We start from the raw sequence: 14,498 nt of genomic DNA, 5'->3' as shown, positions 1-14,498 counted from the left end.
CATATGAAAACCAAGAGCAGTGAACAAATGGGAGTTTGACACTTGACAAAGTTGTTTAAGGGTGTAAGTGTTTGCATACATTCTACAAGAACTAAAAGAGATTTAAAATAAATTGGAAAGCTGTTTATTTTGAACTAAGCTATTATTGATTGAGAATTGAGACCCACAATTTACCTCTTTACGTTGTGATATATCATTTAATCATAATGCTCCTTGATATTAATGCTTACTTGTTAATATCAATTACTCCTATTTGTGTTTCAAAGGCATAATTTAGTTGAAAAATGTGGATATCTCTTTGGCATTAGTAATTCGATACTTATGGGAAAAATTTTCACATGAATCAGACGGACATCACACAGTGCATAAAACATTGAACCATGTGCTAAGAGCCAGCATTCCAATACTACCTCTACCCCTTGCAAGAAAGTTTACTTTGGACAAATCTTCCTCCTTGAATCTCAGTTTATCATGAGTAAATCTAGTATAAGGAAAAAACCCTGCTTTGTCTGAGCCATAAAGTGATTTTAATTATCAAACACAGTTAAATCAATTTAGAAGTGCTAGGGAAATTAGAAATTACCTTAAAAATTAGTTTTTGTATTTTGAAAAAAAAATTTGAAATGGATTTATAGCTCTGCCATCACCTCTGTGGTCTTGGAGAAGCTGCTTCCATTCTAAGGACCTTAGTTCTTCCATCTATTAAATAAAAAAATAGGACATGGCAGCCATTTGGTGAGCTCTGGCCATGAGGCAGGTGCCCTGCTGCTGTGATGTTTACACTGTGCTCCATTGCACCCTAGTTTAGCACTACCTGGGGAAAGATGTTGGTACCTTGTGTTCACTAGAATAGTTCCACCCTTATCTGATTTAATTGGTCTTCTGAATAAGTTTTCTTTGTTGAAATTCTTCTGCAGCTAAACAGAAAAATAATGTTTGGAAACCATTGGATTAGATAATTTATTGTTCCATTTCACAAGCATACAATTGTATTTCTATTATCATTTTTGCCATTGTTTTTGTCAATATTACAGTATAGGCATCACCCCCACTAGTAGTAGCACATGTGAAGAGCGGTCATAGGTGACATGATCACTTTAAAGGAAATAATGCTTTAATTAAGGCACAAGCTCCTTCCTTCCTCAGGTGGCACTGACACATTCTGTAACACTCGCTCCTTTCACTGACTCTGTATGATTCCAATCTCCTGTTGCTCCAAACTAGCAAGACATCTGATCTCTTTTCAAGATATTACTGGCCAGGCACAGGGGCTCACGCCTGTAATCTCAGCACTCTGGGAGGCGAAAGTGGGTGGATCACTTGAGGGCAGGAGTTTAAGACCAGTCTGGCCAACATGGTGAAACCTCATCTCTACTAGAAATGCAAAAATTAGCTGGGTATGGTGGTGGGCACCTGTGATCCCATCTGAGGTATGAGAAGCCCTTGAGCCTGGGTAGGGGGAGATTGCGGTGAGCTGAGTTTGCACCACTGCACTTCAGCCTAGGCAACAGAACCAGAGCCAGATTCAGACTCTCTCTTTAAAAATAAAATAAAATAAAATAAAAAAGAGAGATTGACTTATGTTTGTACATTTATAAAACAGAAGAACTAATTGTGGATAAAATATTCCACAAATAAATGACAAGTCTGTGAATAGAGCCTGGTGGCAAAAGTAGGCAGAAATGTGACAAAAGGAATATTTACATCAAGTCTTTTATGATGTGTGATTAATCCCATACCAAAATTCTTAACTATATATATATATATATATATATATATATATATATATATATTCTGAGATATTCACACTATATATCCCTATTTATAAAGAGACAGATAAAAAGGTAAGTAGATATAGCTTGGGTTAAAATAATGACAAGCCTGTTGGGAGTTGAAATATATCTATCGATATAAAAAAATGTAAAACAGTATAAGCTTAAAGAGTAAAACTGAGCATATTACTACTCATTTTAGCCATGTATCCTCAAACCATCAGCACCATTTCAGGTAGCATTAACCTTTTCAGGTTCTTCAGATTCTTACAGAATTCTCCAAGAGATGTTCAACTTTCAGACAGAGTTCTCCTTTTCCCCTTTAAGGGGGAATTTACATCCATGTGATGTTCCTTGTGGTTTTTCCTACAGATTATTCTTCTCTATCATGTTTACTGCTTCTGGTCCTCTTATTTCACAAAGTTTTCCTCAGGTTGTTGTAGACAAAAATAACAAGCCTGACAGTAATCTTATCAGTAATGGTTTAGATATTGTCTTAATCTGAACCACAAAGAACATAAATACTCTAAACATTTAAACTGCATTTGATTTTAAAAAATATTGCTATTCCATATAGCATACCCCTGTTGTACTATGTTGAAGTCCTTTAATACAGTTTTAATGCAAAAAGATGTTAAATATAAGTTAAAATAATGGCGAAACAGGTGTTGAAATTTTCTGGTTTATTATGTTCTAATCACTCTTCTCCAGTCCAGTACAACTTAGGAGGCTGACATGGTAGTGGTTTAAAATTACTTCTTAGTGGACCTTGTCCTAGACTTGCAATATCTATTAAAAATCTTAATGAGGGGATTACAAACCTTTTTGGCAAAGATAATTAATAAACACTCTTTTATTAAAATGGATAAACTGAAATGAAATTTGAAGCTGGGATAACAACAGTGAGCAGGAGAGCGATTTTGTTTCTCTAAAAGACAAGTTCCACTATTTCAAAATGGAGTCTAGAAGTCTGGCCCTAGACTATTTTTAAGAAATGGGCTAATTTCATTGCGTGGAGGGTATCCCTTTAAGAAAATAACACTCCTGTGTGCTCTGTGATGAGATTTCACATTAAAATCTTGTTTCTTATGTTGCTAAGGTTTTGAGACTTGATGTTCTTAAACTGCATATTTAAGAAGGTAATTAACGCTCAGTAATTTTTATTTTCTTGTTGATTTTATTTTTACAAAATGATCTTAAACTTCATAGCATGAAAAGACAGAGACAAGAAAAGCTCTGAATGAAACCAGTTTGAGTCAACATGAATGTGTGTGAATACATGCACACATATAAAATATACCTATATAAACAGTTTAATAAAAATAGAATGATATTGTATGTGCTGTTTTATAACTTGGTTTTTATAATTATTTTACAGATTATTCACATGCCAATAAACAGAATACTATCATTTTTGCCTTTTACATATTAGATATCCAATAAATATTTTAAAAATCAATTTATAGTGGTAGGATATATATTCAGTAGCCTGCATGATTTAACATTGTTTTACCTTAAAAGAAAAATGGGAGTGTGTGTGGAATATGTGACCTCCAATATTCTAGAATGCAGGTTTTAAAAACTAACATATGTATTATATATATATATATATATATATATATATATATAACCACTGATATAAATAAAAACTGGTATCTATCTATCTACCTGTCTTCCAAAATAGTCATTAGTATGGAAGAATGCTGCAGGAGGCTTCAAAAATTTAGAAGGAGCTTGTGTAATGATATATAATGTATATAAAGTTTTTATTAATATCAATGATATGTTTAGATTTTTTACAAATCTAGATATATAATATGATATAATATATATCATGTATATATTTTATGATTTATATGACTTTTATGATTCATATAAAATGATATTTATAAATCACATAAAATGATTTATATAATTTATGTAAAAGTCTTGCAAATCTTCGTGGCATTCTTCAGTATTCTTCCATACTAATGACTATTTTGGAATACATTTTCTTCTACACATCTGATGGTTAGTTACTTTGAGGACTGTCTGAAGAGCCAAAATAGATTTCTTGTGGTCTTTGAGGCAATTAGGAAATCAGTAAACTAGGTTGCATCTGCATACGACGTTATTCTCAGCCCTGATTCAGTATTGAAGAGGTTATAGAAGATAAAAGACATGATGCAGACCCTCTTGAGTGATCTATTTATGATAATCAATTTACTCATTCTTCAGGGCTTAGCTCAGTCATATGTATTGGTCCTATTAATCCTATTTTTTTTTCTCTAAGACTTCAAACCGGCAATTCTTCCCTCCTCTCCATGACGCCATGATTTGACTTCTGCCTTATCATCCTCACATAACTTGTGTTTCAACCATATAAATCTATGAACAGTTTTCTAAAACACAATGTTTTCTCTAAGTATTTTTCCCTTGTTTTAATTACTTTCCTAACTCTCCTCTGTTTTTGGTAAGCTCTTAAGTATGCTTCAAAGGTCAGTTCAAATATCATCTCCTCTGGAAAGCCTTCTCGGGACCTCTCTTAGTAAAATTAATCATTTCTTCCTCTTTCCATATAACATAGTATAAGCCTCCTTTTTTTTTTTTTAACACTTATCACGATGCTGTGATTACCATTTGTGAGTGTGTGTCTCTTCATGTAGAATTCATCTTTCCATTTGTAGCACTGAGAACAGTTTCTGAAAATAGGAAATAATACAACCAACATATGACCAGGCCTCCATAGAGAATCTTTGCTCTTGAAGCCAAACTCTGTGTTCATGAAATCTTCAGAAATCATATTTAACTTCAGAAAGCATTAGCAGCAATATAAATTTTATAGAAGATTTTGGGGAGAAAAGAAGATTAAGGCTTTATATCAAACACCAAATCACTAACAACTTGATTAAAAACTTTTAGCTTTTTTCTTCCCATTTCTTCCTGTCAAGTTTCTCTTCTGCATTCTCCAAAGCAAGGGGCACATCAGAATCTTTAAGTGTGTACAGTGGTGTTAGTATTGGGGGCTGGTGCATGCAAGTTGTATGTCAAATGGATGCAGATTTAAAAAGCATAAATGGTAAATATCTAGTCTGGTAATATTGCAGAATAATGTGAGACCCTCTATGACCTAGTTTCTCCAACTCCGCAGCCCCATCTTTTGCAGGTCCCTTCGTTTCCTATTCTGTTTGTAGCTTATGTTCATAACAGGACACTTCATAACAGGATTTTCTCACTCATACACTTTCCTTTTTCAGTCGTGCAGTGTTTCACATCTTTGCCTGGATAATCTCAATTTACTCCTCAAATTCTCTAAGAACCCTTACCTAAAAATGTTTCAAGCCCTCCTTTTCTGTGCACTAGTAGGAGAAACTGGTGCACAGAAAAGGAGAAACACATGAGCAAGAAATCAGTATGACAAAGAGTATGTTGTATGCCACAAATGAGAAAGGAGATTTGCTGAGAAAGGGGATGCAAATATGGATGTGTTCTGTTTTATTCTCCTGTAAGTCTATGAGCTTCTCAAAGGTGGATAGTATATTATGGGTTTTTGCCTGACATATAATGACTGATTAATAAGTGTGTTGAAATGAACTATTTTCTATCCCAAGTGGATTGTAGGCTTTTTCAGAGATCATAGTTTCCATGTCTTTTAGCACATGCTGTACTGACCACAGGTTCATTATTTGACAAACTAATTTTACAATTTCTCTTTTTTCTACTGATTAATAAGTATGTTGAAATGAACTGTATTCTATCCCAAGAAGAACATGGGGTTTTTCAGAGAGCGTAGTTTCCATGTCTTTCAGCACATGCACTACTGACCACAGGTTCATTATTTGACAAATTAATTTTACAATTTCTCATTTTTCTGCTACCAAAAATTACAAACCATATTTATGAGATAAATCTGTAAATTGAGTTTCCATAATGCAAAACTTGTTTGAATAGTTCACAAGAAATTTAATTGTGATAGGTCAATTAAAAATGTTAATGACAATCTTTGCCCTTAGTCTAACCAACTCAAAACTGTTAATAAGACTGAATTAACTTTGTCTTGATCTATTTTTGGATGATTATATGGAGATCTGGCAGAGATAGGGATGTTCAATTTGGTGCAATTAGAAAGAAATTTTATTTTTATTTATCCTTATTTTAATTTTATTATTATATTTTGAGACAGTTGTCTTGCTCTGTCACCCAGCCTGGAATGCAGTGCCATGATCATAGCTCACTGCAGCCTCAGCCTCCTACGCTCAATTGACCCTCTGGACTCAGTCCCTGAAGTAGTTGGGACTACAGGCATGCACCTCCATGCCTGGATAAATTTTTCATTTTTAAACGAATAGGAAAACTGTTTATTTTGTTTGGCTGAGAGAAAATCCTTTAATCACTTCAAAACTCTGTTGTATTATGTATACAAATGCAGAATGTACAACTATAGCTACATGAACCATGTGACTCACTTAGGTTCCATTTAGGTCTAAATATTTGATACAGTCACCATGATTATCTGCACTATAGGTTGGCAAACTACATCCAGTGAGATATTTTGGGCTACCACCTGTTTTCGCAAATAGAGTTTTACAAACACTGCCAACATCATTTTTTTTCTTTTATCAAACTTTTAAGTTTGGGGTTATATGTGCAGGATATACAGATTGTTACATAGGTAAACATGTGCCATGGTGATTTGCTGCACAGATCACCCTATCACCTAAGTATTAATCCAAGCATCTACTGTCTATTCATTTGATGCTTTCCATCCTCCCATCCCCCACTTTCCAACAGGCACCAGTGTGTGTTGTTCCCCACCATGTGGCCATGTGTTTTTATCATTCAGCCCCCACTTATAAATGAGAACATGTAGTGTTTGGTTTTCTGTTCCTACATTAGTTTGCTGAGATAATAGCTTCCAACTCGATCTACATCTCTGCAAAGTATGCAATCTTGTTCCTTTTTATGGCTGCATAGTATTCCATGGTATATATTTACCACATTTTCTTCATCCAGTCTATCACTGATGGACATTTAGGTTGATTCTGTGTCTTTGCTATTGTGAATACTGCTACAATGGACATACACGTGCCTGTGTCTTTAAAAATGAATGATTTATATTCCATTGAATATATATTTAGTAATGGGATTACTGGGTCAAACGGTATTTTTGCCTCTAGATCTTTGAGGAATTTTCCACTATTTTCCAGAATGGTTGAACTAATTTACACATCAACAAACAGTATAAAAGCATTCCTTTTTCTCTGCAACCTCACTAACATCTATTGTTTTTTGACTTTTTAATAAAAGCCATTCTAAACTGGCATGAGATGGTATCTCCTTGTGGTTTTGATTTGCATTTTTCTAATGAGCAGTGATGTTAAGCTTTTTAAAAATATTTTTGATGGCCACATGTATATCTTATTTTGGGAAGTGTCTGTTTGTGTCCTTTGCCCACTTTTCAGTGGGTTTTCTTTTTCTCATATATTTAAGTTTCTTGTAGATGCTGAATATTATACCTTTCATATAATAGAATAGATTGCAAAAATTTTCTTCCATTCTGTAGGTTGACTGTTCACTTTGATGATAGGTTCTTTTGCTGTGCAGAAGCTCTTTAGTTTATTTAGATCCCATTTATTAATTTTTGCTTTTGTTGCAATTGCTTTTGGCATTTTTCATGAAATCATTGTCGGTGCTTATTCCCTGAATGGTGTTGCCTTGATTTTCTTTTACTATTATTATTATATTTTAAGTTCTGGGATACATGTGCAGAACATGCAAGTTTGTTACATAGGTATACATGTGCCATGGTGGTTTGCATCAACCCATCATCTACATTAGGTATTTCTCCTAATGCTATCCCTCCCCTACCCCCAAACCCCTTTTATTTCTCCCCTAGCCCCCCACCCCCTGAGAGGCCCAGTGTGTGATATTCCCCTACCTGTGCCCATGTGTTCTCATTGTTCAATTACCACTTATGAATGAGAACATGCAGTATTTGGTTTTCTATCCCTGTGTTAGCTGAGGATGATGATTTTCAGCTTCATTCAGGTCCCTGCAAAGGACATGAATGAACTCATCCTTTTTTATGGCTGTATAGTATTCCATGGTGTATATGTGCCACATTGTCTTTATCCAGTCTATAATTGATGGGCATTTGGGTTGGTTCCAAGTCTTTGCTATTGTGAACAGTGCTGCAATAAACATATCTGTGCATGTGTCTTTATAGTAGAATGATTTATAATCCTTTGGGTATATACCCAGTAATGGGGTTTTTGGTTCAAATGGTATTTCTGGTTCTAGATTCCTGATAAATCACCACAGTGTCTTCCAAAATGGTTGAACTAATTTACACTCCCACCAACAGTGTAAAAGCATTTCTATTTCTCCACATACTCTCCAGCATCTGTTGTTTACTGACTCTTTGATGATTGCCATTCTAACTGGCATGAGATGGTATATCATTGTGATTTTCATTTGCATTTCTCTAATGGTGAAATAGCCATCTACAGAACTCTTCACCTTAAATTACAGAATATACATTCTTCTCAGCACCACATCATATTTATTCTAAAATTGACCACATTATTGGATGTAAAATACTCCTCAACAAATGCAGAAGAATGGATATCATAACAAATAGTCTCTCAGACCACAGTGCAATCAAATTTAAACTCAGGATTAAGAAACTCACTCAAAACCACACCACTGCATGGAAACTGAACAACCTGCCCCTGAATGACTACTGAGTAAATAACAAAATTGAGACAAATAAATAAGTTATTTGAAACTAATGAGAACAAAGACACAATGTACTGGAAACTCTGGGACACAGCTAAAACAGTGTTTAGAAGGAAATTTATAGCACTAAATGCGCACTGAAGAAAGCAGGAAATATCCAAAATCAACACCCTAACACCACAATTAAAAGAACTAGAGAAGCAAGGGCAAATAAATTCAAAAGCTAGCAGAAGACAAGCAATAAATAAGATCAGAGCAGAAATGAAGGAGATAGAGACATGAAAACCCATTCAAAAACAATCAATGAGGTGCTGGGCATGGTGGCTCACACCTGTAATCCCAGCACTTTGGGAGGCCGATGTGGGCAGATCATGAGGTCAGGAGTTCAAGACCAGACTGGCCAACATGGTGAAACCCCTTCCCTAAAAAACAAAAAACAAAAACCAGTGAATCCAGGAGCTGGTTTTTGTTGGTTTGTTTATTTGTTTTTCATTCACCAGCTGGTTTTATTTACTCACAAAGACAATTCAAAGCCAGGTAGGTGCAGCACTTCTGAGTGCAGACTTGCCCTTCCCATTTTGTGGGCCTGTATTTGAAACACTGAATGTCATGTGTCCTTTAATTACCACAGCACTTTAATCCCCACAACAGCCCTGTGAAGTAGGAATCACCAACCTTCCCCCCGACTCATGTTACAGATGAGGAAACCAAGGCACACATTCCACGGAGCATGCATCACATGGGGAGTTCAGGGTTAGCCTGGAGTATGAACACACAGGACTCTTGGTTCTCACCATGGCCCAGTCAGCAGCCCACCTGGCCTCTTCTCCTCCCTTTGGTGGTTCCATCAGCAACAGCATAAGAAACTAACCCTTCAGTTTGCTGAAAGCCCCTGCAGATGACAGTTTCCTTCCTATCATGTCTGCAGAGCTCCAAGGCTGGGGGTGACTTTGAGGCTGAAGCCAGCCACAATACTTCAGCTGTGCCTCTCCTGGAGAGTGGGTGGCCACCCCTGGCACATCCCTGGCACATGAGCATACATAACAGACTGCCGTCCCACTGCCCCTAGCACAAGAACATGACCACATCTCCCCAGACACTCAGCCCGCACAGCATGCACAGATGGGGAGTTGACTTTAATGGCATTCCATCAACGAAAGAGACAAGGCATCTCCTGGGTAGCGACACCTGCAACATCCGTTCAGACAGCCAAGGGCAGGCCGCACTGGGTGCACTGGGCCAAGAGCAGGCCACGCTGGGTGCACTGGGATCCCTCTGGGGCTGGGAGAAAGCCGGAATCCTGGGTTCCAGAGCAGCCCTGGAAGCCCTGGAGTCTGGAAAGGAAGCAGCAGTAGGGGTGGTGGCGACAACGAGAACTCCAGCTCCTAGCCCGTTGGCTCTTGGCAAGGTGACCCCCGCCAGATCGAGGCAAGCTCAGGAGTGGCTTCCGTCCTCATGGTTCCCCATGATCATCTTGCTGTACAGCTTCTGCTTCTCTTCCTTGCATGTATCCTTCATCTTTTCCCTCTTCAGGAACCCATCCCACAGAAGGTCCACAAATTCTCTCTGCCTGGCAATGGCGAATTTCACCCTATTCACAAACTAGGCAGCATCTTCGGCTGCCTCTCTGATTTTGGGAGGCATGTACCACATGCTGCAGGCAATAGCCCAGCTGGCCAACATTCACAGCAGGTACATCACCATTCCCATATTTGCTGCTGTTCCAGAAGGCATCACCAAATTGAGGGGCATACTTGATGGCAACAGGGTAAACTGTGGCACCAATTTCAAAACTTCCCTTTTTGAACATCATCACCGATGTATTATTGATGCAGGTTCCTTTAGGGAAGATGAGGATAGGTGGCTTGCTTTTATCTTACACATGGTCAGTCAGTCTCTTAGCTACCACGTGTTGATCCTTCACTTCTGAGGGCTCAAAACAGACGTGCAGGCAGGCCCTCACCATGGCTCTCTGAATCACATCCATGAGTCCCCGTGCACTTGACCCACCATGGCATAATAGCCATCACTGGCTAAGATGATCACATCAATCACATCCATCAGCCACATGGATGCCACCGTTTCTCAGTCTGTTTTCCCTGTCATGGTAGGTGATAACGGCTGTCGGTGCTCGCACACAGATCTGGTAAAATATTAAGTGAACATGTTTACTCATTGAAGTCCTTAAACCTCCCATTGACAAGCATCCCACCACAGTCGTGCCCACCACCAGAAGGCTAATCCCTGTGAAAGCCAGTGCTATCCTGAGTGACAGCAGGAAGCAGTACCGAGTCAACACTCCTAACCCCCACAGGACCATGAGCCGAAGGCTGATGTACTGGACGTTATAATTGGTTCTGCTCAGCAGGTTCCAGGACTCCAGTTCCTCTGCTGAGAATCTCTTTGTCACCTCATCATTCATAATGGTCTCCTTTCCTTCCCAGCAAAAGTAGAAAATGTCAGAGGGCTCGCACTCTGGAGTACTGTCCAAAGCCTTACTGCCACTTCGATGAATCTCTTTGATCTCTTCTTCTAGTGAAGTGGGAATCATCTTTGCAATGATTCTGCTGGTGTAGGACTTGTAAAGCTGGTGGTTCTTCTCCTTGGCTCCTTGTCAGGAGCTGGTTTTTTGAAAAGATTAACAAAGTAGATAGACCACTAGCCAGACTAATAAAGAAGTGAGAAGAATCAAATAGGCACAATAAAAAATGACAAAGGGGATATTACCACTGATCCCACAGAAATACAAACTACCATCAGAAAATACTATAAACACCTCTATGCAAATAAACTGGAAAATCTAGAAGAAATGGATAAATTCCTGAACATATACACACTCCCAAGATTAAACCAGGAAGGAGTCGAATTCCTGAATAAACCAATAACGAGTTCTGTAATTGAGGCAGTAATTAATAGCCTACAAACCAAAAAAAGCCCAGGTCCAGACGGATTCACAGCTGAATTCTACCAGAGGTACAAAGAGGAGCTGGTACCATTCCCTCTGAAACTATTCCAAACAATAGAAAAAGAGGGACTTCTCCTGCTATGCTTCTACCAGTTTCAGAGTTGAATTCCTACTACTTATACATAATGTTTTGAAAAAGAAAATAATTTGTTGGAAATATATTGGAGTAACTAATAGAATTGAGCTAACAGCTGAAAACTAAAGCTTAGGGTTCTTGTAGTATTATAAAGCTAAGATTTCAGTGGCTTCTTCTTGAGTTCAGATAACTCAGGTTCAGTGACCTCCAGGTCAATTTGATTCTTCATTGAAAATTAAATTTCCATAGGAATCGTGGATCAACTTGGCCTAGGTCAAGCAAACATTTATGAATACTAGGGCAGACATGATGGCACCCTTGAATTATCTGGCCATTCTTAGAGAAGAGTTAATCATTGTGAGCCAGGCAGCCACTATACTTGTTTTATGTTTTCCCAATATATAATGTACCTTCTATGTCTTATGTAGTGTGTTTGACTTTAAACAGAAATAAAATGCCTTATCTGAACCATATACAAATTAAAAAAAAAAAAGAAAAGAAAAAGAGGGACTTCTCCCTAACTCATTTTATGAGGCCAGCATCATCCGCATACCAAAAACCTGGCAGAGACAAAACAACAACAAAAAAAAATTCAGGCCAATATCCCCGATGAACATCAATACGAAAATCCTCAATAAAATACTGGCAAACCAAATCTAGCAGCACATCAAAAAGCTTATCCAGCATGATCAGGTCAGCTTCATCCCTGGGATGCAAGGCTGCTTTAACATATGCAAATCAATAAACATAATCCGTCACATAAACAGAACCAATGACAAAAACCACATGATTATCTCATGTGGATGCAGAAAAGGCTTTTTATAAAATTCAACAGCCCTTCATGCTAAAAACCCTCAATAAACTAGGTATTGATGAAACACATCTCAAAATAATAAGAGCAAAATATGACAAACCTACAGCCAATTGCCTGATTGCCCTGGCCACAACTTCCAATACTATGTTGAAAAGGGTGATGAAAGAGGGCATCCTTGTCTTATGCTGGTTTTCAAGGGGATTCTTCCAGCTTTTGACCATTCAGTATAATACTGGCTGTGGGTTTGTCTTATATGGCTCCTATTATTTTGAAATATGTTCCTTCAATACCTTGATTATTGAGAGTTTTTAACATGAAGCAATGTTGAATTCTATTAAAGGCCTTTCCTGCATCTATTGAGATAATCATGTGGTTTTATCTTTAGTCTTGTTTAAGTGATGAATCACATTTGCTGATTTGCATATGTGAGCCAACTTTGGAGATGTAGCACACTTGATCACGGTGGATAAGTTTTTTGATGTGCTGGTGGATTTGGTTTGCCAATATTTATTCAGAATTTTTGCATCGATGTTCATCAAGGATATTAGCCTGAAGTTTTCTTTTTTGTTGTTGTATCTCTGCCAGGTTTTGGTCAGGATAATGCTGGTTTCATTGAATGAGTTAGGGAGGAGTCCTTTCTTTTTAATTTTTTGGAATAGTTTCAGAAGAAATGGTACCAGATCTTTTTACCTCTGGTAGAATTCAGCTATGAATCTGTCTGATCTCGTTTTTGTTTTTTTTGGGGGGGGTTGGTTGGTAGGCTATTTATTACTGAATGGCTGCTTTCAATAGCAGAGTTAAGTAGTTACAACAGAGATACAAATTCAATATGGCTCACGAAGCCTAAAAAATTTATTCTCTGGCCTCTGATCGCATTCCATTTTATTTATATATAGTGATAAAATACAAAGAATAAGTGCCAAATATCTGCTTGGAGTTTTCTAGGTTTTTCCTCTAGTCCACAATGGAAACTAAATATAATAAAGCAAAATAAAATTAATTTTCCAAACAAAATGTTTGATCTGTATAATATGGAATATGATAAAATTTTTGGATGATTTTATTTTTATTTCTCTCTGTACACTTGTGCACAAATGGCTCTGGGATGCCATGTGACTTGATGCGAAATTTGAAGATCCAACAACAATGTTCCTTATCATTAATAATGAATATATTCTCTCCTCTTATGCATGAGAGCAATTTCTTTACAATATTTTTTACTCTTGTTGTATTCTCAATTTAGTTAGCCTTGAATGCATGGATGATCTCATAGATAAACTTAACAAAACTGAGAGATCTTTTGCATGTTGGATTATAAATTAGATACAGAACATATCAATTGTGCCTCTTATCCAAATTAAAATAGCATGAAGAATACAGGAAAAACAATTTAAAATATTGAATGTTCAGAAAATAGTTAATATTTGTACCCTCAATAAATGACATCAATCCACTAAAATTATAAATCTACGGTCACACAACAAATGCCTACTATGAGTTATCTCCTTTGGCAGAAGCATTATAGAGCTATTTAAGAACTTCACTTAGATGCCTAATTTGTATATCTTTGAAAAAGTGTGGTATTTATTTTCATTGTATTCTGACAGCCTACCCATATTATGCATTATGATTATACTCCTTTTTGGAGCCTTCTCACACTTTACAAAATTAATGCAATGCATCCTTCATCACCATTTTCTTTTTTTTTCCCCCGTTTATTAATTTTATTGCATTTTAGGTTTTGGGGTACATGTGAAGAACATGCAAAATTGTTGCATAGGTACACACGTGGCAGTGTGATTTGCTGCCTTCCTCCCCATCACCTACATCTGGCATCTCTCCCCTTGCTATCTCTCCCCAGCTCCCCACCCCCAACCATCCCTCCCCTATTTCCCCCCAACTGACCCCAGTGTGTAGTGCTCCCCTCCCTGTGTCCATGTGTTCTCATTGTTCAACACCCACCTATGAGTGAGAACATGCGGTGTTTGATCTTCTGCTCTTCTGTCAGTTTGCTGAGAATGATGGCTTCCAGGTTCATCCATGTCACTACAAAGGACCCAAACTCATCGTTTTTGATGGCTGCATAATATTCCATGGTGTATATGTGCCACATTTTCCCTATCCAGTCTATCGTCGATGGGCATTTGGGTTGGT

At 37.4% G+C, this 14,498-nt stretch overlaps 1 pseudogene; it reads right to left on the bottom strand.

Annotated features, from left to right (window-relative positions):
• Positions 1-9,923: 9,923 nt before the first annotated feature.
• On the bottom strand, positions 9,924-14,026 carry LOC116526352 (annotated as a pseudogene).
• Between the last annotated feature and the right edge of the window lie 472 nt (positions 14,027-14,498).

The sequence above is a fragment of the Sapajus apella genome, unplaced genomic scaffold, assembly GCF_009761245.1.
Source record: "Sapajus apella isolate SASKATOON/1434 unplaced genomic scaffold, GSC_monkey_1.0 scaffold50, whole genome shotgun sequence".
NCBI lineage: Eukaryota > Metazoa > Chordata > Mammalia > Primates > Cebidae > Sapajus > Sapajus apella.
Note: the sequence above shows the minus strand (reverse complement) of the source record. Positions and strands in the feature narration are given on the sequence as shown.